Genomic DNA, 21128 nt, shown 5'->3' with positions numbered 1-21128 from the left:
CAGTTTTCTCTCCATGAGCAATGACGCATTGACGCCCGCACGGCTCTGTTGCTGCCTGCCGGCTGCCTCTACAACAAACCAATGCAAAAGGTCTCTTTGATCCACTGACAGCTAGTACTAATACTTAGCAATAATTATCTGGTTAATAACTCATTGTTAATATTTGCTGGATAAATGTGAGCTGAGTACTAGCTACTTTCAAAAGACCATGTGAATATAGATAATAATAATGTACAATGATCTCTGTCAAAATGGGCATGTGAATAGGAACAATTTAGCTCTAGTAGCCTTTACTGTTTTCTCTATTTCTAAAGTACAATGCAGTTATTATATGCAGGAACAATTTTGAATGGACGTACATGTAGTATTTGTTTGGGACTGTATGCTCCAAACTTGTCTAGCCAAACGGGTTCAACTCTAAAAACCTGCTTCAAAAAAAAGGTGGAGCTAAGGATCAACTCTACGTTTTTACGGAGCTCCTGAAGAGGTACTCCAGAAACAAGGCTTATGTACCTCCTTATGGAGTTGGTAGAAAACTACCCACCACTACAACTCATTACACAATCCTCTGTACCGGTTCGACACCTTTTTTCCCCAACATTTTTTCTCCCACATTCGCTCGCGACTTGGTGGAGGTGCCAAACCCTAGCGCCACCACCCTATTCCGATCACCTTCGGCGACGTTTCGATGAGGTGATCGCCGGGATAGATAGATCCGAGATGTTGGTCAGGATGATCCCTTTTTGAACCCCAAATCTCCTCCATCTTGTCTTCCTCGAGCTCCCAAATCTCCAATCCTTCTGTTCATGGATCTACTCTAGCGCCGGCCAGCCCCCGACCATCCAGTGCCCAGGGGCGGCCGGCTGGTGCCTAGCGGCGGACGGCCAATGCCTAGGGGTGGGCAGCCATGCTGTGGTAGTTGTGGCCAGACCACAACCGGCTACAACCTCTCAGAGGTGGCTACTATTTTATATAAATTTAGTTAAACTTAAAGAAAGTTTGACATACACGAAACCTAAAATAACACTTATTTGGGGACGGAAAGAGTGCTTCACTGTTAAGCTGGATGAATAAACATCCGGACTCCTGGTGCGACGGCAGTGTATGGCGATACAGTTACCTGCAAGACGAAGTACGTAATGCGTGAGTCTGTGTGTATGTGCATACGCGTCTGCGTCGATTCGTTGAAAGGAAGCAAGATCGAAAGGAACAGCAGTGGCGTCCTAGCATCTACACCTAATGCCAACAACGTTGCCTTAGGTCGGAAGGCTTAAAAGCTTTTCCCTGATATGTTCATTAATCCGGGGACACACGAAGCGGACGAAAATCTGCGCCCACGACAGCACCTGGCCACCAACGTGGCTACCTAGGTGCTCGTCGTCGTGGAAACCGACGGCGCAACTCCTCGCCCGCCAGCTCCACGACTCTCACGAAACGAGCGAGCAACACCACCGACGACGCCGACGCTTGATCTGATCAGGCATCGAAGTCCCGCTTCGCCCGTCGTCCGCGGGTTTTGTCCATCTCGTGCAGCGTGCGACGCGCCCTTCACTTGTGTGGCGGACTTATCACGACGTCGCGGGTGAATCCGCGCGCCTCTTCTTGGTTCACTGTGGTAGCAACCCCCGGCCGCACCGCACCGCACCGCACCTGCGACTCGCTCTGTAAATCTGTGATGGTCCGATTTGTTCATGGGAGGAAATTTCGACAGAAACTTTGATACTCTCTGTCCTGTAACATTTTGTATTTAAACATTCAAATAGTATATATGAACATAAAAAAATTTAGAGGATAAGAAATAGTTTTGCATAACCAGTTGCGGAGTTGCCCACTCTGCGTGTCTTGACGCATGTTCGCTTGCTCGTATACGATCGTAGATTATAAGCTGGAACAGTATTTTTCTCTCACACCAAAATAGCCAGCAGTAAATAATCCACGATCGTTTACGACGAAACGAACTGTTGGTTCCTAAGTGGGGCCATCTCCTGAGCTCGAAGCCGTAGGACGGAAACAAGCTACCTGCAAACAGTCCCGTCCATTTTTCTTGACAGGGAGCAGAAAACGCGATCAGTCGCCGGTGCGGTGGACTTGTCACGTAAACAGCACACAAGTTTTGTTAGTTGGTCTGAATTACCTATGGAGTTTTTTTTCGTAAGTTACCTATGGAGTATTGAAGTACCTATCATTTTCACAATGCATTATGTTCAACTTCCCAGCAAGCATAGCTCACATGCACACCCTGTATCTGTGAACTACTCCGAATGGTAGAGTCCATGGATCTTTAGTAATCGATGTGAGTGGTATATTGTATTTAATTTCCCTTTGAGGAATTTCAGTTTTGGGGCCTCATTTGAACGCAGGAATTTTATTAGAGTTGTGTAGGAATTTCATAGAAATCATGTAGGAATTGCACTTTTCATTTCCACACGAAAAATACAAGGGAAAGGGGAAAAAATCCTGCATTCAATGGGGACCTTATAGATTTTTTTTTTACATCTATGGGTTTTTTGGCTAACAAGAGAGTCCTATATAAACATTTTGGTTGAACCATTGCGTTCATACGGTAAGAACTTTCAAAGTGAAGTTTGTCAATTAATAATATATATTACAAGATTTGTGAATGTGAAGTCAAAAGAACTAGATGAATTCCCCGCACGTTGCCGCGGGGCTTTCACGTTAAGTGAATACTAATGTTCATGTTCAATCTATTTATGTAGGCTGATACAGTGAGACTGACTAATTACTTTGAGTATGGTTAAAAAATTGCCATGAGCAATTGCTTTTGTTTACACAGAAAATGAACCCACAACTGAAAAATGATCGTTAAAAAATTGCTGCACATAGCTCTTTGGTACTGCAGATACTCCCCACACTCTTTTTACTTTTGAAAAAAATACACAAAGACCGGAGAGCTCCCGACCCTCAAAATGCTGTTACCTATTCAAATACCATATATGTATACCTTCTCATTATTGCGTATATGCAGGCCACATTGTGTCTGTGTGTGCAATTCAAATTAAAGTAGGCAAAGAACACATTATATCATACAAAACTAAAAACACAAAGGCGGGTTAGAACATAGAAACACCGCTTACAGATTATTGTTAGAAGAAATCACCAACCAGAGAGAAGAAAAGGAAGACTGGAAGAGGGCTTTGTAGCTGCAGCCGAAAGAGGAATATGCAACCAACCTAACATCTTATCTTGAGAAATCTATGCCCGGCCGGATCGGATGCAGGGAGTATAGTACGTCCATCATGCGGGGGAACCAAAGACGTCCTATACATCCTTAGTTTAATGCACAGGGGTATGTTGCGTTGCCGCAAACAACGAACGACCATAAAAGCCATGGAGTCCAAGACCTTTGACATATAGAGCTGTTTACGCGATCCTCACAGGAAGTGCTGGTTATTGGCTTGGGAGCTATGCGCAGTAAGCAGTGAGGCTTTCTGATTTCTTCCTAGAGGAGATGTTTGGCCATGATATAGGTTTTATTCATGGAAAGTGATGATTCATTCACGCCTCAGTGTTTCATTTATTTGGGAAGGGGTATTGGTTTCTGTTTCATGCATGTAATCCATGTGAGGATGATCCTTTATTTGAGAAGCGTATTGGCTTCCGTTTCATCCATGTAATCCAAGTGAGGATGATCAGTTATTAGGAGGCAGACATCATAGCAAATGCAAACTGCAAACCTTTTGGATGCCTTGACAACCGCTTGGTGGGTGGAGGATGGTCAGTTTATTGACCTATTAGATGCCGGAGGACTGCTCAGCGGCCTGAATGGATAGAGGTTAGTGACTTGGTAGGGCCATTAGGATGACGTGGCTTCATGAAATTGCAGAGAAATATGGTAGTGGGTTTTGCTTTATAAGAGTAAAAGATAGCACCGTTGTATAGTTACTAGATGACACCCCGCACATTGCTGCGGAAATTACGTGCGTCATATATGAGGATAATTATAGAGAGAGAATTGATATTGTGTTGCTGTGGATTTTTAAGCATTAATTCAGATAAACATACAATGGACGGGTAATAACCATTTTTTAAAACCACTGTACAAACTTACGATTTAATTAATAGGACATGCAAAAATAAAAAGTGTATGAAACTTCTTGTCATTATAGCCGTTGGAGTTGTTCAGGTATCCGCACTAATGAACTTTCCAGTAGAAATAGGGTAAGCAGGGTCCATGTGGAGCCCACTCAAAATAAAACACCGTATATGCAACATTCTTACTTCCTCCGTCCCAATTTAACTATCGTTTTCGATGTCCGTGCCATGATTTTAACTCAATTTGTATAAAATATGTGCAATATTTGTATCTCTAAATAAATTTGTTAAAAAATTATATTCAAAGATCTTTCCAATGATATTAATTATGTATCATAAATAATAATATTTTTTAATATATATTTTTTGTTAAAGTTGTTTCTCGGAAACAAGAACGATAGATACTCTGGGACAGAAGGAGTACACCGTATATGTACGATCCACGTGTCCGTCTCCCAAGAAAATGCAGCCGTACCCTGACGCGCGGATGGCTTCTTCTCCACTCGTTTTATCCGAACTACTCCCGCACCGCTCCGTTCCCATCGATCCACTCTCCGATCCAGAGCCGAAGAGCCCACACCCGCGACGGTGGAGAGGAGGTGGCGCTAGTCGTAGTCGTGCGCTTGCTGGGGTCGGAGAGTCTCGAGCTGTGGACGCAAATGAAGTCCTCGTCAGAGGAGGCAGGGTGCAGGCGAGCGTCAATCTCCCAGTCCTCTCCGGGCGCGGTCGCTGCTCGCTCCCAGTCCCAAAGCCTCGTCGACCTCCCCCAACCCCGCAGGCGCCGTCCCGGGATGGCAGCGGTCCTCGTGGCCGAGCAGCTCGGTATCATAGTGATGCACTCCTCATTTTTATAGGGAAAATTGGATCGCCGGTTTCAGATCCGAACGTGGAACGTGCAGTGGTGAGTGGGGAAGCAGCCTTTGAGGCAGTGGCGTAGAAGGTGTAACGTTGCTATAATGCCGTCAGGCACTCGGGCTTCAGGCTGTAACGTTGCTTCACTTTTCCATTCGGACGTAAAGCGATCTAATTTTTTACTGTCTGACCTTTTTTTTTAATAAAATTTATATTTGGTCATGAGAGACTCGAACTCATCTTTGATCCTGGGGTCGATGCCATGAGTCTTAGCGTCGAGGTAACACGTCTCAGCATCACAGATCTTGACGCTGAGATGCCTGACCATACATAGGAGAAAATCCTACGTGACCGGTACCTCGGCGCCAGAATACATGGCGCCGAGCTCGACGTCACGTATCTTGGCGCCGAGGTACCAGCCTCAAAGCGTGCGGCCAAGTGAAGAGAGAGGTGGGCCCCAAACAGAGACGACGTTGGAGACTAGGCTCGTACAGCGCGCCCCATCAGCTAGAGCCCGGTGCCCGAGCCAACCAGCAGCCTGCAGCGCTGGTTCCCTTACTCCGTTTTCCGCGCCGGTTTGCAAAAACCACCGGCTACATCCCACCGTCTTGCAAAACCACTGTCACGTGGCGAACATCCAGTTGCCAAGCCCCAGACAGCCACACACATGGCCACACGGATCGTGGCCACACCGCTAATCGTGCCTGCACAACTAGGAGGTCACGTGCCTGCGAACCTGCGCATGGGAGACCATGCTCCTGCGAAGTCAGGAAGCAGGACCTCAGAATTCGCTTTTCCTCTCAATTCTCTCATGCACCGCATACACTGCACCCCTTCATAACTCACTGCGTCGCGTCTCATCCGCTGCAAATTGCTGCATGGTTGCAACTGCAGCAGTAGGGCAGCTAGGCAGATGAAAATGTGAAATGGGACAGTAAGCCTTTGTTTAGTTCCACCAAAAATCCCAAAAAGTGCTACAGTACCTATCACATCGAATGTTTGCGGCCCGTACATGGAGCATTAAATGTGGACGAAAAAAAATTAATTGCACAGTTTGGTGGGAAATTGCGAGACGAACGTTTTGAGCCTAATTAGTCCATGATTGAACACTAATTGCTAAATAAAAACGAAAGTGCTACAGTAACCTCAAATTACAACTTTCTAAAACTAAACACGCGCTAATAAAGGGAGAGGCCTGAGGCCCTCCTCACTTCAGCAGTTCAGCTTCAATGCCGTTCGAAAGGAGAGCATGAGGATCCAAGTCTCCCAGGCATCCACGGCGCCTGCGCCTGTCAACGAGTACTTCCACCGGGGAGAATCACGCTTTGGCCTTGTGCTGTTGGCCTGTTCCTGAGAGCGAGAGGCTCAAGTCCGAGGACATCACATGAGGGCCCCTTCTTCCACTAGAGCATTCATTCACATAAAGTGATATAAGGCTATCTCCAACCGAGCGGACCTAAATTTCACCGTTTGGATCACGGCACAGTAAATAGGTGAGCTATCCAAATTTTTTCATTTCCAACCGCGAACGCAAAATATCTTCGGTCCTCTCCCACGCGGCCGTGCAGGGCATGGCGACGGCTACGGCACGCTCTGGCGCTGGTGCGGCGCCCGGATCCGGCCCCCCTCCCTCTCCTTCTTCTTCCCTGAGCCCGGTGGAGCTTGCGCCCGCGTCCGGCCCCCCTGCCTCTCCTTCTCCTTCTTCGCGCCCGCGGCTCGGCGGAGCTCGCGCCCGCGCCCGACGGAGCTCGCCCCCGCGGCCTAGCCGAGCTCGTGCCCGGATCCGCCCCCCTCCCTCTCCTTCTTCTTCCCCGCATCCGGCGGAGCTCGCGCCCGGCGGACCTCGCCCCCGCGGCCCGGCCGAGCTCGCGCCCGGATCCGGCCCCCCTCCCTCTCCTTCTTCTTCCCCGCGCCCGGCGGAGCTCGCGCCCGGATCCGGCCCCCCTCCCTCTCCTTCTTCTTCCCCGCGCCCGGCGGAGCTCGCGCCCGGATCCGCCCCCTCCCTCTCCTTCTTCTTCCCCGAGCCCGGCGGAGCTCGCGCCCGCGTCTGGCCCCCCTCCCTCTCCTTCTCTTTCTTCGCGCCCGCGGCTCGGCAGAGCTCGCGCCCACGCCCTGCCCCGACGGCTCCTACGGGCCCACCATTTGCGTCGTCTCTCTTCGAAACGCAGATTTGCCTTCCGAATTGCAGACGACCCAGAATGGGTATCTGGTTTCGGTTGTTCGTTGGAGGATGGTTTTGGGACCTTAAAAACACTGTGCCGAACGCATTTTTGCGTTTAGGTCACGCCGTTGGAGACAGTCTAATAGCCGAAAAAGTGGAGACTTGAAAAAGTGCACAGCATGGCCGCTTGCTACAGTGACCAGACCGCTAGGGACAAAGGAAACATCATTAATCGCAAAGCTGCGTCGTGCGGTCATAAGTCTGTGCACATGGCCCTGGGATGTTCCTGCTGCCAATGTTGTCAAAGCCTGTCCTTGGCAGTACAGCACGCTCGGCGCAGGGTACACGGCTCAGAGCTCGACGCCAAGATCTGCCATGTATTCTGACGTCAAGGTATCAGCCACGTGAACGCCACCTAGGATGACCTGCTGTGCACGGTCAGACATCTCGGCGCCAAGATCTGTGGCGTCGAGACGTGTTACCTGTGGCAGAACCTCCTAAATTATAGGACCCACATGCACCTGTCACTGTCCAACGACCTCTGACGACTATGCATATGTTCCTAGTAACTTAAGAAGACTGTCGGGTGTCCCCGTGGAACCCCGAATCATCCACGATTTCCGAGCAGGATTACATTACAGAGTCATTGTAGTATTACACCATTTATTCAAATATATACATCAGAGTAAAAACAGCGGAAGTCTTACAATAACTTAGTTTACAAACCAGTGATTTCAAACCTTACAAACTAAGTTCGATAGTTAATACAAAACATAGTAGTGGAGTGGCATTATACATAATACAAAACACACAATAGAACTGCCCTGCCCAAGGGCCACACATTTACTTCTCATCGTCAGATCGAACAATAGTCATGCAGCACGATCCAAAACAGATCTGCTCATGAGGTTCACCTGCAACAAGGGTCAACGAACCCTGAGTACAAAAGTACTCAACAAGACTTAACCGAAATAAAATTGAGAAGACTCAGGAATGCAAGCTCAGGGATTCAAGGTATGGCTTTAGCAATAATCAAAGTTCTTTTGCGTAAAAGCTCTTTAACGAAATTCTTTATGTCAACATTTAAAACTTCATAAGATCATATACAAAGCTAACACGATCCGTAATGAGATCATGAAACTTCATAACCAACACCTTCACAGACCATCCTCAAGTTCCAGTTATTTATTACTACGATGATGAACAGTGAGTTGAGTCTCCATAACCGAGGAGCAACGACGATTCGAACCGATTAAACCCAGCTGGGAATTCCAGACCACACGACATATGCAGGTCCCCGACTCACATATATCAACCTACCCTCGGATCCTCTAAAACAAGAATGGGTCCACGCCACCCGAGAATACAGTACTCCACCATTCCAGCCCATGGCCACGTGGGTACACGCTACTCTCGCCATCTCTCCACTCCCAGTGCGCGAGTAGCCATTTTCATAATAGAATAGCCGAGCAAAGGCTTACCGGAATATGTGGTTAGTACTACAAATTCTCACCTCATGCAATTCAACAACGGGCGTGCCTTAATCGACACAGGCGGAAAGAACCCGCTCACAAGACCTCCATGTCTTGTGGCTCACACACACCGAGTCCGCCCGGTCTAGATTTATTACTTCACATGCTCATATTTCATGATAACATAAGTAACCAAAGATCCATTTAAAACTCGCAGGTGACAGATAATCACCCGACTAAGCATGACTAAGCATAACTAGTCATTTACGAAGTAAAACTGGTAACAAGGTAGATATGGAAAAACAAGGTTGGTAATGCACCAATTAGGTTTCCACTTGACTTCTAATCACTTAATGCAGTACAGGAAAGCAAAAGCGAAATTTAATTTGTAAAACACAAGGTAGGGTTGTATGCATCCGGGGCTTGCCTTCGTTGACGGAAAAGTTAGGTTCCTGCGACGTTCCACAAATATCCGATCCGACCTCAACAGACGGATTAACCTCCTCAACCACTTGATTAACTACCACGTGTTCACCTTCGTTCACTACACGTAGTAACAATGCCATGTTTAACATGATGCGAGATATAAAACATGATGCTCGATGATGGATGCAAAAGTTAATAACTTGAATACAACTTTCCTTCGCGGTATAGTTACAAACCATTATTATAAAGCATTTTTAGTCGTTCTTCTAACAAGTCAAAGGTTCACTTATCATACCTGCTTACCAACTAAAGCTTTATCATGAAAAGACATGTATAAACAATATACAATGAAATGTATAACTTTTACTTTTTACCCAAGAGGTTGCATCTAAGAAGCAATCAAGTTTATTAACATGCATTTACTAATGAAATTCTTAATTAAGTCATTTAGAATTATTAACTAAAGGGCGAACATAAGCATATCAAGAAGGTAATCACTTGGCCATGACACAGCAGGGGGGTGTTTCATGATCTATAATCAACTTCAAAAATCATTCAGGACATCTCATGATCTATGTTTATCATTTTGACAATTATTAACTAATAATTAAGGCATATAAATAAGAGTATAATTAAACATCATCAAATTAATCCCAAACTTTTTGTGGAGGCAGGTTTTAACAATAAACAAATACACTAAAAATTTCATAGTCACTGGATATTTATTTTGGCCTATAAAAATCACACAACAAGCATTTATTAATTAAAAGAGCAAATTTTTAAGCATCCAAAAACTATTGATTTTCATGGCTTCATATTTTTCCTACATAGAGGACATCATGAAGAGGCTACACAAAAAGTTTCATGATTTTAGCGTGCACCAATAAATAGCAATCAAATTCACAAGTTTCAGCTGAAAATAGAAAAAGAAAAAGAAAAATCCTGTAGCGCACTATTTATCTGAGTCACAAGATTCACAATTAGGCCCTTGCCTTTGTTCTAATTGCTGCGCGAAGCCCCTGTCGCGATTTTCAGAACAGAGGACGTGGAGAAGCTCGATTTCCGGCCGGTGAAGACTCGTCGGCGGCAATTGGAGGGATGGTCGAGCGACGGGGTGGCGAGGCGAGCCTGAGGGTGGTCGCAGCTCGGCTCGTCGCGACCCGTGACGGTCTGGCCACGCGAGCCCGCGGATCAGCGGTGAAGAGGCACGTCGGCAGGGAGTCACGACGGCGAAGCGAGGTCGAAGTGGAGTTGCGGAGGTACAGCCTGGTCCGGGGAGGCTGGTGGCTGTGGTTACTAGGCACAAGGAGGCGCGGAGGCTCAGGAGCTAGTGACAGCTGTGGAAACCGGCACGGCAGCCATGGCGGCAAGAAAAGCAGAGGACGCAAACGAAGAAGAACGGTGACGTCGAAGGCTTTAAAATGCGGCCAGGAAGAATGAAGAAGCCACGTAGGAGCCTTTCCCACGCCAGCACGGAGCCGAAGGCGGCCACAGGCGCGACTGGAAGACAATCGAAGCTCGTCGGCGGTGAGTTGGTTTCCGCGGTTACTGTTCACCGTAATTACAGAATTGCCACTCGCTTAATTTCCCAATTTACTCCAAATTTTATATGGTAACTCAAAAATCTCCAAAAATAAAAGTTGTTCAAAAACAAAAGTTCTACAACTTTGCTTTCATAATCACCCCCTAATTCGGTCTATATTTTGAAATGCAAATTTGAATTAAAAAAAAGGAACATTTAAAGAATCTCGCCTTTTCAAATTACTTCAAATTTTTCATAACAACTTTGAAAACTCCAAAAACAAACTTTGTATAACTCGACAAGCTCTACACTTTTGCTTTTAGGCTCAACCCCAAAATATGCTTAGATTTTGAAATGGGTTTTCAGGGTAGAATTTAAATGCTAAAAATCCGGGTTGTCTCGAAAATTCCAAATCCAAACCAAAATTTTGAACTTGATTCAAACAATTCAATTCAACACTCATAACATAAATGTAAACTTGTTTTAGTGAATGCATATCAAAGTTTGCAATATGACCAATGCCTTGCAATGCATATGATGACATGTCCTGTTTTTAATATTTAAACACCCGAGGTGTTACATTACCTCGGCGCCATAAGTCCTGGCGTCGACCCCCAAGGTCCAAAGATGAGTTTAAGTCTCTCAGAAGCCAAACATAAATTTTCTTCAAAAAGGGGGTTAAATTATAAAAAAAATTAGAGTAAAGCGAGGCATGGGAAGGGAGTGCTGATGACGTGGCTGCACAGAATTGCAGAGAAATCTGCTAATGGAGTTCTCTTATTTAGGTATATTAGATAAGTGTGTAGTTGAGATGGTATTGATGCTTGAGAAAATTAATGTTCAGGTCAGTCAAAGAGGTTTGATCTTAGAAAAATATTTTTTATCTTTTTATTTTGCTGGTTCGTGGCTACAATCGAACTCACTTATCACTGCTAATTGCGAAAATCAGCAATAATGCCATATTTAGAACCAACAGCCATAAGAATTTTCTTGTAGTTGCGATGTTTTTGTTTGATAATGTAATTAATCTTTGTTTGAATCTACAAGAGTACACTTGGGTTTATATGAAACGAGACTAAAACATAGGGATGTGTTAAGTCCTGGGGTAAGAGGTTCCCGACCGAAGGACCCTCCGACCGATCCCTCCAAGATCGCTCAGGGACTCGAGGGCTAAACCCATCAGGTACGCTTGCGCATACCTTCTGGCTAAAGATCGGGCGAAACCCGAGCACACCCTCGGCCTCTGCTCGGGACTCGGGGACTCACCCAAGCTCTAGGCTCCCGATCAACGGCAGCTTGGGCCTGATCCTCGGCTCTACCTCCAGTCCAAGCCAAGGGCCAAGCTGGAACCCAACGTCCCGAGCGTCCAAGGCTCGGGGGCTCCTCGACGTCGCCCGGCCAACGGGCGCAACAATGTCGCCCACTCCTCCGACAATGTCACGCACGCGGCGTGACACAAAGGGACAAATCCCTCCACCAGCTCCAGGGGCTCAGGGGCTCCTGGGCCTGCTCGTCAGCCTCTCAAGCCGGACGCCTTCGCCATCAAGGAAGCCTCAAGAAGGCTCACCTGGTGGAGGTCGGTCCAAGAAGACAAGCCCTGGCAGTTAGAGCGTCAGAACAAAACAGCCGGACGGCACCCGAGGCTCCTCCGACTCTATGACAACACTGAGCTCCATCCACGCCGCAGCAGCGCCCTCCTGGACTCCGGTGCATGTAGACTATAGACTAAACCCCCAAACCACCTTGTACCCGACCTACCTCGGTTTATAAGGGGAGGTCGGATCCTATAGAGGAGAGAGGACAAAAAACAGAAGATGACAAATAGAAACCACAGTCCTCCGGACAACTCTAGGTTTTGCACCGAGAGCAGGGCAACCCAGAGAGGAGCACCGAGAGCTCCTCCCCTTCTCCTTTCTTCTCCACCACCAGGGAAGCAACCTCACCGCCGACGTGCCATAGGATAGCACCGAGCGATCCCTTTTCAAATCTCTTACACACTCTTGTTGTAACCCCCCCCCCCCGTTGGTTGCTTTCGAATACAAAGAACTACTACTGCTAGACGTAGAGCCCCGATAGCCCGAACCAGGATATGTTGTTGTGTCTTCTCTATGTCCTTGAGTCCACTCGAGCCCTCGGAGACCCACACTCAGTGACACCCGACGAATAACAATGCTTGCCGCGGTTTCTACCCCGCGACACTTACTAACAAGCAAAACCACACAAGCTTTCATGCCCAACAACACTAGAATGTGCACTTCATGGAGCACAAGCTTATTACCTTCCATATGTATGAGTGCTCCACAAATTGCTAAGGCGCATGTTAGCAGCAGTTGAAGCATTGAACTGATGAAGGAAAATATGACCAACAGAAAATTATTCATCAGGCAACTAATTATATATGATTCATCTTCTTCCACCAGAAATTAAAAGACAATCACTGGTGATAGCATCACATGCAAAGATATGGTAAAATTGTCACCAAATATTATTAGAAACTGAAGCAAACAACATCTTAGCCTCTAGTAAAATAAATGGTATGGAGATCAAGCCACATAAGCAAACATCAACAAACAGATAGTTCATGAAAATGGAGCATCATCAGATGGTTTGATGCAGCGCAAAATTCTTGCACATTTATTCTTAAACAACGACATGGAAATTTGTGGATTGGTTGCTGTCATGCACCCTCTCATGAAAATCATCCCCCCACACAGTTAGATAAAACCCATGGGTAGCTTATCCAACTCATGCAGCATGGGACGATATGCAGTAGAAGGCCTCCTGCTCCTTCCCCTTTTTCTTCCTCTTCCTCCTCCCCTTTCTCCGGTACTAATAGCCTTGCTGTGCCTGGTAGAAGTCTCTGTAATGTTTTTAAAACATGAAGTATGTAATAATAGGCCTCAAATATAGCACTACAGATCTCCATTTTAAATGTAATAAACATTGATTTTATAACCACATTATTAACATAATGGAATACGGGTAAGATCTTTTAAGTGTTGTAGAAAAATAAACAATGCATAGAAATAATTCATACCACTACTTTCGACATCATCATAATCCACTGCCCCCTATGATACCAAAGAATATATCAAAACAATGTTTAGAATTGTATAGTCTTATCTAAATGCCAAATGAGCATAAAAGATGTCATTAACAATCCATATTTTCAATTTATGCACTTGTGCTTTTAGTGTGACCAAACACTGCACTAAACAGTAGATGCAATTGAATATATTAACTTTCTATCTACATACTTCAAACTTTAAAGCACAAGAGGGAATAATCTACTAATGGAAAAAAGTACAAGTACTAATGGAGTTTTCTAGAAAAAAAAAGAAGTGGCTACCTTCTTCTGCTATTTTGTTCCATTGAACATATCTGCTCCTTTTGACGATGCTTCTGGAAGCAAGTCAACTTTAGGTTTGGAGTGAAACTTCTTCTTGTAATCCTGCTGAGAGTAAAACTACAAGTCAATTAAAAAATGTTACTGGGTTTTTGGTTTTGGACTAAACGTTTGCAAGTGAAATTGCATATCAAGCTAATGGTGCATACAACCCAATATAACACATCCCATCAAGCTAGTAAAGCAACATGTTTAATCAATCATATGCAAGTTGGAGGCTAGATTATTGCTAATTTGGTGCCACATGTAGCCAGATTTTGAGAATTACATTGTAATGTCGATGCACTATAATGGTTAGATGGAAGAATGTGACAAAGTCCACTTACTGAAATAGGAGATTACTTCCTAATGGTAATTACTTTTTTGCATTATGTTTCTAATTACACCAATCTACACCGTTTTATGTCTGAACTTATATCTCATGAAATCTTTCTAGTTTAGAAGGTTATCAACAATTCTGTACTTCTATTATCATAATTTGAAACACTCATTAATATCATGGTTTCCCAATGTTTATATATGTGAAAGTTAAGCTTTCTAGTTCTTCACAGTTTCTTCTACTAGCAATAGAGCTTTTAGAGTTCTTGATACTTCTTAATTATTCATTTGATCTACATTGGAGATAGCTTTCACATTTGTATTTTGAAATGTGATCTCACAACAATATATTAGTTTAACACATAATGTTAATTCTACCATTGTTATCGTCTCCCTCACAATTTCTTGTTGATGGCATCATTGAGGCCCCTAACATTCTAGATGAGTAGAAAGAGATTGGTACTAATCATTTCCACCTTATATGCAAATGCCATAACAATGTAATCCGAAGTCATAGCTAATCACAAAATGCAATAGACTAATAACCAAGCCTTAAATACACTTCCCCAACATCCTAAGAACTTATAACATGCACTCATTGACCTCATACAACTCAGAGTAAGAGACTGGTTGCATCTCACCACGAGGGCTCCCACTAGGAATACAACTAGCTCAGATACAGCCATACAAGACTACCCTTACTACTATACAATATATCAACACAAGTAATAGGCTGACCATGACATGATTTATGGCTAACATAGGAAATAAGGGGTCTACTAGGTACTTGGTTCGATGCCATCTCTCTACATCGTGATCTTCTCCACAAGCATCGCCGGTTTTGCTGCAGCCAACCAACCTGCGATATTAATAGCTTGGCCACCATCTAGTGAAGTGAACATTCTTACCATGGCAATGGCCTTCAGTGGTAGCAGTGTACAAAAGGTCCTACTCTATGCCCCATAGCATGTTCTCCAATTAGCTTGTTTGGTGCTACTGCATCAAAGGGCCAAATCAGGTGGTTTCTTTCTCTCTTTGACACTAGGACCGAGCAAGTCATTTCCTTCTACGCTTGGTGCACCTTCGTAGGCCTTCATTTGCTGCCTTGCCATCCATGTTTTGTCCACAATTTATGCACATCAATCTATGGGGGTATGAGCCACTAGGAATGGCTGCCCCACCACAACAAAACTCCTATCAATGATGTTGGTTCCTAGAGCATCTCCACCACACCCAGGTCAAAGATCGGCTACCTAGGCCATCAAGTCCGATGTGATCAAGCTGGGCCGTAGGTCCTAAATGAATGGCATTCTCTCAACCCTAAGTAGTAGTGTTCAGCTGTGCAACTATATCCTAGGTGGACTCCAGTAGGATATACTCTAGAGATAGAATGATGTCATTCGAAGGAAGGCCCCTTGGGAGAGTGGAGAAGGGAAGCTCCCTATTGATTTCCCACTCGCACATGTCTGCAAGCTCCCAAGCATGGGGTTCCAATCCATCCTAGAGTAGTAGGGATCAACCTACATACTGTCATGTACATAGATTGTTAAAAATCTAGCATTGGATTGGGATGTAGCGGTTGTGGAGGTAGGACCCCCCACAACTAGTCATAGAGCTCCACTGAGAAGCACGAAGCCAAGGCCCACCTTTGATATAGAGTGGAATTTCTCACGAGTCCACTCTCCACACTATAACTCACGCCCACTCCTATCATCACCAATGGATAGGCTTGCCATTGTCCTCTTTTGTGTGTACTAGTTTGTCATAGTGTAGGACACTAGTTGGTGAGTGCAGACTATGATGGTCCTAGTCTACGTCATCACATAGTGGTAGGTCCCCTGCATGCTGAGAGTTTGGGACATAGCATTGTAGGCTCATACTACAATCCTTGCCATAGCCTAGCACCCATGTGTAGGGTCGAGATGGCGGACTAGAGGGGGGGTGAATAGTCTTTTCTAAAATTAATCGCGTCGGCTAACCGAAACAAGTATGGAATTATAACTATCGGTCTAGTCAAGACTACACCCCTCTATCTATGTTCTCTAGCACCTTGCAAAGATACTAATTATGCAACTAAGGTGCCGGGCTAGCTAGAGCTCTCCTAAACAATTCTAGGAGCAAGGTTACACAAACCTATGCCACTAGTACTTTAAGCGACAAGGGAGCTCCTACACATGCTAGTAAGCAAAAAGCACAAAGCTAACTAAGCTCACTAGCAATGCTCAATAACAAGGCAACCAATGCCTAATTAGTGAGCGCAAATACTTAGCTACACAAACTAAGCAATGCGACTAACAAGGTTACTAAAACCAAATTAGCCACGCAAGGGAACTACTTCTATGCTACACAAGCAAGAAGGTAATTAGCAAGCTACACAAGCTATCTAATTACAAGAGCAACTACACAAGCTTAATATGTATAAAAGTAATTGCAAGCTTGTGTAATGGGGATGCAAACCAACGGGAAGAACAAGGTTGACACGATGATTTTTCTCCCAAGGTTCACGTGTTTGCCAACACGCTAGTCCCTGTTGTGTCGACCGCTCACTTGGTGGTTCGGCGGCTAATTAGCATCACCCGCTAAGCCTACATGTCGGGCGCCGCAAGAACCTACCCCTTGAGTGAGGGTAGCTCAATGACACGCTTTACTAGAGTTGCTCTTCGCGGCTCCCGCGGGGCGAGCACAATGCCCCTCACAAGCACTTCTCCGGAGCGCCGCACAAGCTTCTTGCCGACTTCCACGGAGACCACCACTAAGCCGTCTAGGAGGTGGCAACCTCCAAGAGTAACAAGCACCACCGGCTTGCAACTCGATCACCTAGTGCCACTCGATGCAACCTCACGATGCAATCGCACTAGAATCGCTCACTCACACAATCGGATGATCACTAACAAGTATGTGTGAGAAGGAGGGCTCCTAAGCACTCTCAAGCATGGACACAAAGTCCCCCAAGGTGCTCCACACCAGCCATGGCCGAAGGCCACTTCTATTTATAGCCCCAAGGGCTAAACTAGTCGTTACCCCTTCACTGGGCAACGGTCGGGCCGACCGGACGCTCCGGTCGTGTTGATCGGACGCTGGACCTCAGTGTCCGGTCGCCCGTAGATGACCATGTGTCCCGATTCCAACGGTCACTTGACTTGACCGGACGCAGCAGCTTCAACTGACCGGACGTTGAACCCCCAGCGTCTGGTTATTTCCAGTAAGGTACCGACCTTGACCGGACGCGTCCGGTCACACTTGATCGGACGCAGCCAGCGTCCAGTCACACTCCAGCTTCTGTGTCACCGTACGTCAGCCTGACTGGACGCAGCCTGCCAGCGTTCGGTGCTTTTAGACCCAACGTCCGGTCAGTTGATCGATGCCAGCGTCTTCGCGATCAACTCGTTTTCACTTCTAACTTCTTCACCCTTGCTCCAATGTGCTAACCACCAAGAATTTGCATCCAGCACAATAGAAAGTAGGCATTCCATTTTCCCGAAAGCGCTGAATCCCGCCGAGCTTGTGAGGCGGGATTCAGCGCTTTCGGGAAAATGGAATGCCTACTTTCTATTGTGCTGGATGCAAATTCTTGGTGGTTAGCACATCGGCGGGAGGGAGAGAGGGACCCAAAACCCATCTCACCCCTGCAAACACCACCTCCTTTGTAAATGTGCCAACACCACCAAGTGTACACCATCATGTGTATGTGTATTAGCATTTTCACAATCATTTCCCAAAGGATATTAGCCACTCAACTTGCCACGCCACTCGATCCTAGCGATAATGCAAAGTTAGATCACTCGAGTGGCACTAGATGACCGATATGTAAATAAGTTTGCCCCTCTTGATAGTACGGCCATCTATCCTAAACCCGGTCATAAACTTCTCTATACACCAATGACCGGTGAAATGAAATGCCCTAGGTTATACCTTTGCCTTGCGCATTCCATTCCATCTCCTCCAATGTCGATGCAACATATGCACCAACATGATCAACAATGATATGATCCACTTCATATCATCACGTGATCATATTGGTTCATCGATCTTGACTTCACTTGCTCTTCATCGTTGCCATCGTCCATCGGCGCCAAGTCTTGCTCAAGCTTCACCGCCACGCGGTCCATCACTCCAAAGCCTTTGACTTGCCCTTCACGCTTGCAACCGGTCCATCAAGCCAAGTCTTGTCTTGATCTTCTCCACCTTGATCACATGACTCAATGTCATGTCTCATGTGCATTTAAGCTCCTTCATCATCACATGTGTGAGCTTTGCAACATCTCCAAGCCATTTTCACCTTCATGGCATATGTTGCTCACACACATGTACCTGTGGACTAATCACCTGTGTATCTCACATAAACACAATTAGTCCACCTAGGTTGTCACTCAATTACCAAAACCAAACAAGGACCTTTCACCATGTCTGGACGGTGAGCATGTTCGCTAATGCTTTCCTTCTCCATGGTGGTCACCACCCCCTGGTGTGCCGAAAAAGATTGAGCGCCTAGCATCCATACTCTATTAATCAGAGAAGGCCTCTCCTCTACTCATGATCCTCATACTCATCTTACTGGCATCACTAAATATGTGGTCGTGGATCTATACAACCCGAGTTCCAAGCTAGAGTGAAGTGTTCATTCAGCACCCCAAGAATCCAATTGTCAATGTTGTGGATACACAAGTACTCACCAGAATCAGAGGACTCCAAAGATGAAAAGACACTATGATGGGAGCTTATACTATGAATGCACAATAGGCTCTAGTCCTCATGGAAGTATAGATAGATGAGCAGTTCGAATACCTCCTTGTTCTTCTGCACATTCCCAGCTTGCTTTGGAGCCTGGCCAAGTGGCCAACGTGCTATGGGAAGATGGTCATCCTCTTGGACTGTGGAAGGAAGTTTGGGCTATGCATCCAAACCCACCACTAAAACACATCCATGGCATCTTGGAAAAAGGTTCTAGTCCTAATCCAACCAAGCAAACAATTCTCCTCTAGCACTTCCTTAGCCACCAAGCCTTTCCACATGCACCTGTAAGTTCTCGATGGCAACACGGATGTACCACCAAGTGATCTCCATGCCATGGATGGATCTCGAATTTGATTCCCTATATGTGTATCATCCCAACATAGAGAGACATATCGCACTACTTGGGGTAGTTAACAAGGCGAGGAAGTTTTTTGAGTGACAGTGAGCCATCCACATTTGAATCAAGGCACACATATCATGTTGATGACCACCTGCGTGATAGCCATGGTAGAGGAATGCTCCCACTATGTAGCACAGGCCACCATTAGCATTGCCCTGGTGTGGTTCTTGGTGATCTCATATGTCATGGATTAGGACGAAAGCACTATCCATGCCCTCCACTACGCAGTTCTTGTGGTATACTCATAAAATAGGGCATTGTCTTCACTTCGATACTTTGATCAACCCCATTGTAGATGGAAGAGGCGGGAAGACCAACTAATTATGGATTAAAGGTGAGGCAAGAGTGAATGGTGGCTTAGAAAATAGTAGACAAGAGTGGATTAGGGAGGGCAATGTGCGCCCTCCCTTTTCTCTAGCTAGTCTTGTGGCAAGGTGGTCATATCAGAGGTAGGCCTAGGCTCAACAACAAACATGATCTCGATAAGGGGTGAGTTGATGGTTGTAGCCAAGGCACCAAAAGCACCAGCTCTTGAAGTAGTTCTTATAGCTTGCTAGCAATCCAATGTCAATACAGGACTTGAGTGGCCACTTAATAGAAGATGATGATGAAGCAATATCCTCACTCTTTCGACACCACTACATCAATTTCATTCCTTTCTAGTTCAGTGTAACAAATAGTCAAGCAGGCCACATGCATACAGAAGGCAACCGCTTGAAAACATTACCCTCACAGCCTAGCACGTTGGCCCCACCGCTAAAGGTATGTACAATGCCTAGGGCAAGAGGAGAGCAGGGGATAGAGTATTACGAGAGAAAGGCACATCAATTACCTCTGCTATAGTGGTGATGGCACGCGTGCCTTGGATACCTTCCTATGTGTCAGGCGAAGTTAAGGCATCTCCTATGCCCTCTTCTAATTCAGTGTCTGAGCCAAGGCCCAGATGTGTCTCCTCCCTTACTACTTCTACATGCTTGAAGCTAGCCACTTGAATGCTTCCCTTTGGTAGCATCACCCTAGGGCAAGTGACACTCCCTAGAGCACTAGTTGCACTCCCTAGAGCATCAACAGCCACCGGCGTGACCTCATGGGGTGCAGAAGACGAGCAACATGTGGGGAGCACCATAGGAGCCTGATCCTCCTCTTTTAGATCTAGATTGATGCCTAGGAACTTACATTCCTTTGGATCGAGCTTTTCGAAGGCACCATCTTCATCATCAATAGATCCCCAATCTAGATCGTTGTGGGAGTCCTCCATTATGGCATTGGACTGGAAGAGCCTAATCGACTCATCCCTTGGTGCATCGGAGTTCATTGCAGAGGCCATGATGGTGACAAGCACATCGGGTGGGAGGCGGCTGGGGCTAGCTCCCCGGCATCGGGGCTAGTCATCGAGGGCACGAAAGTCACCAGCGGTTGTGTTGGGTGGGTGGTGGCCGTGGTAGGTGCCCGAGTGCTCTCGCTCTCGCTCATGTCTTTTTGCCTCTGCAATTGATTTTGAGTTGTGACAATATTCCATGCCTCTCTGCCACTAGAGGCAAAGAGCACCACCGATGGCTATGTGACAGCCAACATAGAGCATTTAATGCTTTGGTTGCTTAATGGTCCCATGCTGGCAAAGGGGTGTGGCAGAACCACCTAATCTAATGCCTCCTAGGAGTACTTGTCTTCCGTTAGACACTAAGTACTCAAGGGAGGACACTAAATTACACAATTCCGTCGAGCACACCCCTAAGGGAGAACCCAAAAATCCACATTTTTCCATCAGGATCACAAATGAGAGA

At 46.0% G+C, this 21128-nt stretch overlaps 1 pseudogene; it reads right to left on the bottom strand.

Moving 5' to 3' along the window:
* Window positions 1-13200: 13200 nt before the first annotated feature.
* Window positions 13201-20817, bottom strand: LOC136491812 (uncharacterized; annotated as a pseudogene).
* Between the last annotated feature and the right edge of the window lie 311 nt (window positions 20818-21128).

Source organism: Miscanthus floridulus, chromosome 11, assembly GCF_019320115.1.
Source record: "Miscanthus floridulus cultivar M001 chromosome 11, ASM1932011v1, whole genome shotgun sequence".
Classification (NCBI taxonomy): domain Eukaryota; kingdom Viridiplantae; phylum Streptophyta; class Magnoliopsida; order Poales; family Poaceae; genus Miscanthus; species Miscanthus floridulus.
The sequence above is the reverse complement of the archived record's forward strand: the minus strand, read 5'-3'. Positions and strand labels throughout refer to the sequence as shown.